Source organism: Helianthus annuus, chromosome 2, assembly GCF_002127325.2.
Source record: "Helianthus annuus cultivar XRQ/B chromosome 2, HanXRQr2.0-SUNRISE, whole genome shotgun sequence".
Classification (NCBI taxonomy): domain Eukaryota; kingdom Viridiplantae; phylum Streptophyta; class Magnoliopsida; order Asterales; family Asteraceae; genus Helianthus; species Helianthus annuus.
This window is the reverse complement of record NC_035434.2, coordinates 111955144-111964540: the sequence shown is the minus strand read 5'-3', so window position 1 is coordinate 111964540 and position 9397 is coordinate 111955144.

The window sequence follows — 9397 nt, the reverse complement described above, 5'->3', positions numbered from 1 at the left end:
AAAATTTTATTTTGGCCGACAAGTACCAACCACATTTAGGGTACGAAATCGTCAAGTTAGGGGTGAAACCCGCATCTTGTCGATTAAGTCCCATTCCTTGATTTTTTTTTATTCTCGCCAAAGTCCCGAATGTTCCAATCATTTAGAGATGTGTAGTAACCGGAAGGGTAAGATACCGTTAATCGCTTCTCGACGAGAGTATCTTACTTATAGGCCAAAGCACAATATCTCTAAATCGAAAGGACTTTCGACCCACTTTGGAATTGTCGACGTTTCTCTACCCGAAACATTCCTATGTTTTATTGAGCCTCTCTTTTATGTATCTCAATTTATATGTGATTTTATACTTGAACGTTCATTCATTTCGAAATGTCGTTTTAATCATGTCGCACATTATCGCAATCACAAACAATAATAATTCTCATGAACCAACTAAATTTATATTTTCCTATTCGCAACTTATGTGCTATACATGTTGAATGTGTGTTGGAAACTTATGCTTTATGTGAACTTTACTTGGTACTTGAACATCTACTTGCTTTGCATACACAAACCTTGTTTTCAATTAATGATCAAAGTCTCATCCTTTCCCTTCTCTTTCAAATCTTTTAGATGTCTTCTAGTTCATCCAAGAAACTCAAGTCAAAGAAGGGTTCGACCTCCTCCGCCATGTCCCAAAAGGATTGTATGAAGTTTATGGCTAAACAATTTGCAAAGGTCCTACCCGACATTGTTAGCAAGATCCAAACCGATTCACCCCATGGTTCGGTCGACTCAAAGGCCGACAAACCCAAATCGACCTTCCAATTTAAGCACTTCATGGCTTGTAAACCCTTAGAATTTACCGGCAAGAATGGCGCTACCGCCATGATGAACTGGTTTGATGCCATCGAGCTTACCTTCTTGCAAAGTGGTTGCCCTGACGAACTAAGAACCTTGAATGCAACCGGTGTGTTTCGTGAAAAGGCACTTGAGTGGTGGACAACTGAGCGTAACAAGAGAGGAAACGAGGTCGCACACGCTATGCCGTGGGACGATCTCAAACAACTTATGAAGGATCACTTTTGTCCCCCTCACGAACTCCAAAAGTTGGAAAATGAATTCTGGAACCTCACGCAAAAAGGGAGTGACATGGATGGTTTGATTACACGCTTCAAGCAGCTTAGTGTTCTATGCCCTGGTCAAGTAGAAACCGCCCCCAAAACCGTGGCCAAATTCATTCGTAGTGTTGCACCTTCCTTAACAAACCATCTTGCATCTGCCAACCCTCAAACCATTGAAGACGCGTACCGCATAGCTACCGAACTTAACAACAATTGTGTTCTTCATGGAACCTTTGACAAGGTTTCAACAAAGAATGCGCACCAAGCCACCATTGACTCTCCTAATGAGTCTAAACCCTCCCAGCAATCTAAGAGAAACCAAGGCAAGAAGCGGAAGGCTTCAAGCCAAAACTGCGCGGTCGTCACTCCGCCAAACCCACAACCCCTTCAAACTGTGCCTGCTTTCAATGGTGAACGCAAGGTTTATACTGGAACGCACCCAAAGTGCGACAAATGCCGATATCATCACCCCCCAAACGCTCATTGTCGAAAGTGTGACAAGTGTGGCCGGTATGGGCATCTCTCGCCATACTGTCGTATCCCCCCACAGGCCTACCAAAACCAAGCTCTTTTGGCTCCAAATCAAGTCGCTCCTGTGCGAGCATGCTTCACGTGTGGTGATACCAACCACATGGCCAATGTGTGTCCTCAACGATATCAACCACAACAACCTCGACAGCAACAACCACAGCCACAACCCCAACAACAACAACAGGTTCAAGAACCCGCTAGGGGTCGAGCTTTCCTTCTCACCACAGCTCAGGCTCAAAATGCAAACGACGTCATCACTGGTACGTTTCTCATTAACCATGTCTATGCTTCATGCCTATTTGATACTGGTGCCGATAAAAGTTTTGTGTCGTTAGAATTCGAGTCTTTGCTCAAGTGTAAACGCTCTAAGTTGCCAAAATCTTTCGCTGTCGAAGTTGCTAATGGTAAAACCGTCAAAGTCAATTCTGTTCTCTCCAATTGTTCACTAATCCTTAACGATCATACGTTCTCAATCGATCTCATACCTATGCAAATGGGTAGTTTCGACGTCATAGTAGGTATGGACTGGCTTAGGCGAGTTCGTGCTGAAGTTGTCTGTTCTGAGAAGTTTATTCGCTTGCCTCTTCCAAATGGTGATTCTCTACACGTCTATGGTGAAAAGCCTTCTCAAGGCCTTAAGCTTATGTCATGCATCAAGGCAAACAAGTGCTTACGCAAGGGTACCTTCGCCTTTCTCGCCCACATCGTGGAAAAGAAGGATAAAGGCCCAAGCATAAGTGACGTTCCTGTTGTACGTGACTTTCCGGATGTATTTCCCGAAGACCTTCCTGGTCCTCCTCCTGCTCGTTCTGTCGATTTTCGCATCGATTTAGTGCCTGGCGCTACGCCTGTCGCTAAGTCCCCCTATCGTTTAGCACCCTCTGAGATGCAAGAGCTCTCGAGTCAACTTCAAGAGCTTCTTAACAAAGGCTTCATACGCCCTAGTACTTCTCCTTGGGGCGCTCCCGTTTTATTCGTCAAGAAGAAAGATGGGTCCTTTCGTATGTGTATTGACTATCGTGAGCTCAACAAGCTTACTATCAAGAATCGATACCCTCTTCCTCGCATTGATGACCTCTTCGATCAATTGCAAGGCGCAACCTGCTTTTCAAAGATCGATCTTCGTTCTGGGTATCATCAACTTCGAGTACTCGAAGAAGATGTGCCTAAAACCGCCTTTCGTACGCGTTATGGTCATTATGAGTTCGTGGTCATGCCCTTTGGTTTGACCAACGCACCTGCTGTCTTTATGGACTTAATGAACCGCGTGTGCAAAGCATACTTGGACCGTTTTGTGATCGTCTTCATCGACGATATCCTCATCTATTCCAAGACGCAAGCAGAGCATGAGCAACACTTGCGCCTTATTCTTGAACTCCTTCATACTGAACACCTATATGCCAAATTCTCCAAGTGTGAATTTTGGTTACAAGAAGTTCAATTCCTTGGTCACACTGTCAACAAACTTGGTATTCACGTTGATCCCGCAAAAATCGAAGCTGTGAAAAATTGGGTCGCACCTAAATCTCCGTCCGAAATCCGTTCGTTTCTTGGTCTTGCTGGTTACTACCGTCGTTTTATCTCCAACTTTTCGAAAATCGTTGTTCCTTTGACCTCCTTGACTCAAAAAGAGAGACCTTTTGTTTGGGGTCCCGAACAAGAAGAGTCTTTTCAAACGCTCAAGGACATGCTTTGCAATGCTCCTATCCTAACGCTTCCTGATGGTAACGATGATTTTGTCGTGTATTGCGACGCTTCAAACCTTGGTCTTGGTTGTGTCCTTATGCAACGTGACAAAGTTATCGCTTACGCATCGAGGCAACTCAAAATTCATGAGAAAAACTATACTACTCACGACCTTGAACTTGGTGCGGTCGTTTTTGCATTGAAGATTTGGCGACACTACCTTTATGGTACTAAATGTGTAGTCTTCACCGACCATAAGAGCCTTCAACACATCTTCAATCAAAAAGAACTAAACATGCGTCAACGTCGTTGGGTGGAATTGTTAAACGACTATGACTGCGAAATCAAATACCACCCGGGAAAGGCGAATGTAGTAGCCGACGCCCTGAGTCGTAAAACTCACGTCCAAAGTATCCGTTGTTTCCAACTCGTCCACGATCTTCAAAATCGCATACGTAACGCCCAGTATACATCCGTTAATGAGGGTAACCTCTACAACGAAATGCAATGTGGTGCTGAGAATAGTCTTGTGTCCAAACCCGATGGTATTCTATACTATCTCAATCGCATCTGGATTCCCAATCGTGACGATCTTCGCAATTTCCTGATGAAGGAGGCCCATAACACGAAATATTCTATTCACCCTGGTGCCGATAAGATGTACCATGATATGCGTACTTCCTATTGGTGGCCTGGAATGAAGAAGGATATAGCCACCTTCGTTTCTAAATGTCTTACGTGTTCCAAAGTAAAAGCCGAACATCAACGTCCCTCTGGCTTGCTCGAACAACCAATAATTCCCGTTTGGAAGTGGGAGAGCATTGCCATGGATTTCATCACTAAGCTTCCTCGCACTACAGCTGGTCATGACAGCATATGGGTCGTCGTTGACCGATTGACCAAATCAGCTCACTTCCTCCCCATTCGTGAAGACTTCAAAGTCGAGAAATTGGCTAAGGTCTACATGAAGGAAATCATCTGTCGTCATGGGACGCCCATTGATATCATTTCTGACCGTGATGCTCGTTTTACGTCTCGTCTTTGGGAAACTTTTCAATCTGCTATGGGTACTAAGCTTAACCTTAGCACCGCCTTCCATCCTCAGACTGACGGTCAAACCGAGCGTACTATCCAAACCTTAGAGGATATGCTTCGTTCATGCGTAATAGATTTTGGTGGCAACTGGGATTCATACTTGCCCTTGGCTGAATTCTCGTACAATAACAGCTATCACACGAGTATCCAAATGGCTCCTTTCGAAGCATTGTATGGTCGCAAGTGCCGTTCGCCTATTTCTTGGCACGAGATTGGTCAAGCCCAAATCACCGGTCCCGAGCTTATACAAGAGGCTACGGACAAGATTTTACAGGTTCGAGACAACTTATTGAAAGCCAGGAACCGACAGAAGAGTTACGCTGACAAAGGACGCAAACCTATGGAATTCGAGACAGGTGACAACGTGCTTCTCAAGGTATCCCCTTGGAAAGGCGTGGTTCGATTTGGCAAGAAAGGGAAACTCGCACCTCGCTACGTTGGTCCTTTCAAGATTCTCGAAAGGATTGGCAAGGTTGCGTATAGACTGGACCTGCCTGAAGGACTCAGCAATGTACACCCTGTCTTCCATGTGTCCAACTTAAAGAAATGCCTAGCTGACGAAGGAATCCACGTTCCTCTCGAAGACTTGCAAGTCAACGAAACACTTCACTTTGTAGAAAAACCGGTCGAAATCATGGACCAAGGAACCAAGCAATTGAGGCGCAGTCGAATTCCTATTGTCAAAGTTCGATGGGAAGGAAAACGTGGCGCTGAATTTACTTGGGAGCTCGAAAGCGAAATGAAATCGAAATATCCTCATCTTTTCCCTGAGTCTTCCTAAATTTCGGGACGAAATTTCCTAAAGGAGGGGAGACTGTAACGCCCTGTGTTTTGTACTTTCTATTTATAGCTTGTCTTACTCGTGTTGCTAATTTTGGAAGCTTTGTATCATTGTACTCGTTCCTTCTAGTACTCGTTGTAAACTCGAGATTTTGATCATGAATGAAAACTTGCATTTCCTTGTTACATACTATACATACACCATAATACGATTAATCATGAGATCATTTGATACTTCTTTGTGATACTTACAAACATATGTTGAACTTGTAAATATGTGACATATACTTGTTACTTACAAACATGTTACATACTTGTACATTACACTTTTTGCCTAGTTAAATCATGTTTTATTTCATAGTTCACCTTGTTACAAATTAGGGGAAACATTGTTGCATATTATTACACAACTTAACTAATAAAATTACTCATTATAATGTTTTAAAAAAATAAAAAACTAAAGAAACATGGCAGCCCAAATTCAGCAAAATTCAGCCCCATATAGTTGGGTTTTGTGGGCTAGTTTCAAGGTGTAACCCCTTCTAAACACTTCCAAAGCCCAACCCATTGAAACCCTAATCCTTCCCCCTATAAATACCACTTATAACCAGCCTCCCTACCACTTTTGCAACACTAAAAACTCTCAAAACATCCTCCAAACCGTAGCTGAAAGCAAAGGTTCGAGTAGATTGACACCCCTTCACGAAAATGAGCATAACTCACTCAATTCTTATCCGATTCACTCGATTCTTTTTCCTACTTGCTTGTATAATCATGGGGTTCGATTCCTAGACTTCTCCTTGGAGAAATCAGACCTGGAATTGCTCCGAAATTGACCAAGAACTTTCTGTTTTGTTTCAAACTTATGCAAACTTCATCTAACTTGTGTGAAACACATCTCAAACCAATGTCCTAATGCTTACAACCCCTCTTATGGTTGGTTAAGCTTAAAAACATGGTTGAGACATCTAAATCAGAGGTTAAAACCTCATAAACTTTCTGTTTTTAATTAGGGTTTTACCCACAAGTAATGTTCAAGTGTGAAACTTGTTGAATGTGTGATGGTTGGATTAGCTTGGGCTATCCTTCATAAGAATCCACTCATTACTTGATGTTTTGCTATAGATTAGTTGTTGTTAATACCTTGATACTTGTATGTTCATGACCCTCCTTGTTGTTTATAACAACAAGTGTAGTGGTGAACAATAGAGGTGCCTAAATGGAAGCTTGTTCTTCCTACCTCATGTATGTATTCTATGACACAAAGAGGTACCTAAATGGAGACATTAATCTCCTACCTCATGCTTGAATCTTAAGACTTGTAAACTATATAATATCTAAGTTATTCTATATGTATACATCTAAGTAACTAAGACTTGATGATGACTTAATAGTTATTTGTTAAGTGGACGTTACATCATCTATGACCATGCCCTTGTTACGACTCTAATGGATCTTAGAATCCATGAAATCATACCAACTCTTTTGAGTTTCAATAGTGTCAAGAACAAGAGTTATGTGTACAAGATGATTATTTTCACCTATGTTACTTTCTATATTTTAAAAACCCCGAATCTATAATCTTCCGTTATACGCCAAACTCACACACCTACGTTTCCTTGTGTAGAAGGACAAGGTGCTCCGAACTAATTCATCCACAAACTTGCTCTCGGAACTTCAAGTCACCACTTGTAAACCGTGAGTATACTCGTACTTCCCCCTTTTTTTTACTTTTACCACTTTTGGGGTGTAACATGTTTACCTATTGAAAAACTTACACATGAACACTTTGTTAAACACATGAACGTTCCTATAACATGCTTGTATACGTGATGACTTGATACTTTAAACTTGGGTTATTCTTATGTGTTGAACTTATCATTAACTTCGTACGAGCCAAACCTTGACATATGTAGCGCTATAGGATTAACGACCCGCCCGTAAACTTGAGGTTATGTCTTGAGCATATTGCGTTTTCTTGGTTTGATATGTTAGACACATGCCATATTTAATGTTTATCTTGAATCATATGCTTGCCATGAGGAATTGTTCACACTTTTTATCTTATGCTATGTACGTACCAAACTTGTATACTCGCCTTTGCTTTTGCATTGAATTGTATTTTAAACATGTTACAGGTTGATGATGATGCTATAAAAGAAGTAGCGTTGATGCCTAGATACACATATAGACGTTAGGGTTGAATATGTTGTATCAAATTTTGTTATGTTATCATGTTGTATTGGTTAAACTTGTTGTATTTGGAATTTCTTGTAATGTTGACTAGTTGAAGTTATGAAATGAAACTTGGATTATTAAATTATTGTCACAAATAGTGTTATGATGTCTCGAGCAATCTTCACACTTCGTCTCATCCCGATGTTTCCGCCATTGGTTGGGGTGTGACAATATGTATGTAGGTTATAGAAATCAGAAAGCAGTTTACGTCATCAGTTGTAATCAAGCACAGTCATTAAGCACGTAATTAAGTTTAATTAATTGTACGGATACCTGGTTTAGTGAGGGTTGTCACAAGTCGTTGGAATGCATCGGGGCTTTGGTGAGAGATTTGTAAAACCAATATAAATAACGGAACGAGTCATCAAGATTCGGGTTTCACCCCTAGCTTAACGACTACATTCCTGTTTGTGTGATAGAATCACGAAATTGAGAGAGAAAATTGTGTCGAAGTACGGATTTCACTCCCGTTTCAACGCAAATTCTCTTGTTTATAGTAAAAATGCGGGTCGAACAAGCGATCTGACCGAGAGTTTGCGGTTTTCACACCTAGTCTCGATCTAATCACTTATTCATTTTCGAAAATAGTGTGAGGTGCAACCGCTTTAGGAAAGGCAGTGTGATAGTATAGCATGATTGCGAATCGATCAAGTAACAGAAATAGGCTCGTGCGGAACCCCTAATGGGTTCGCACATGGCAGTTTGTTGGTACTTAGACTATAGACAAGGTCGTTTCTAAGACATCGACCCAGACTAGGTCGAGTCTTACCTAATTCCCTATAGTTATGGCTCTGATACCAATCTGTCACACCCTAACTGATGGCAGAAACATTGGGGCATGGCACTGAGCGAAACAGATTGTCCATGAGTATCCATAACAACTATTAATTATCAGATATTTAAACGTCATGTCCCATACCAAAACATATCCAAATAAACAGTTATTACAAATAATTGTCTCAAAAACAAATACTGTTTCGACAACTCCGATTTAGCGTGACATAACTAGACCCCTAGCTTGATTCACCAAAGCACAACATTCCTTGCATCTTAAGCACCTGTCACATACGTTAAAATAGAGGTCAATACACATAGTGTAAAGGTGAGCATACAAGTTTAATAGTATAATAGAGTTCGAAATCATTTACGCATAACCAGCATGTAACATGTAGCAAAGTGAAGCATGTTGGTTATCGACAATGAAATATGCACAGACGTGACAGCGAGTTGTAGAATACGCAACAAATATCCCCATTGGGACACGTTAAGTAAAGCCCTTATTAACCCCTGTCCACGACAGGTGCTGAGTCCAAACTATAGTACTATCGTTGCTAAGGTGTCAGGCAACAATCACTGTGTAAACATAACATACAAGCGTTCATCGAATAACACATAACATGCAATAACGGTCAACTATAAATAGTGTTTGCGTTGTGTGTCGATTGTGATTTGAATAAGTAACGTATGTAACATCCAAAATTGCGTAAAGCAAAAAGGGTTCGAGTATACTCACAGATTGTGTTTAATAAATAAACACTCTCTTGGATTGAAGGGAGCGCTGAGAGATTAGCCTGAACAGTTAACGATAGCATAAGCGATGAACAACGCGTTAAATGGTGAAAAGTGACTAAGTGACGAATGGTAATTCGATCGGATGGCAATCCGATCGGATGGTTATTCGATCAGATGTCATTCCGTTCGGATGGTCATCCGATCGGATGGCCATTCGGTCGGATTGACATTCGTTTGGGATGGATGTGTTTGCGTATAATGGCTTTGAAATTTTCGTTGTAGCATTTTGAAAACAGAGAAGTATCTCTATCCCTCAGGTCGTTCGATCGAACGGTCGTTCGATCGGATAGCGATCCGATTGGCGAGACATTTCAGTTAAGAACAAGTTCATAGCAGGATGGTCATTCGATCAGATGGTCTTTCGACCGGATGGCTATCCTTTAGAACTGATG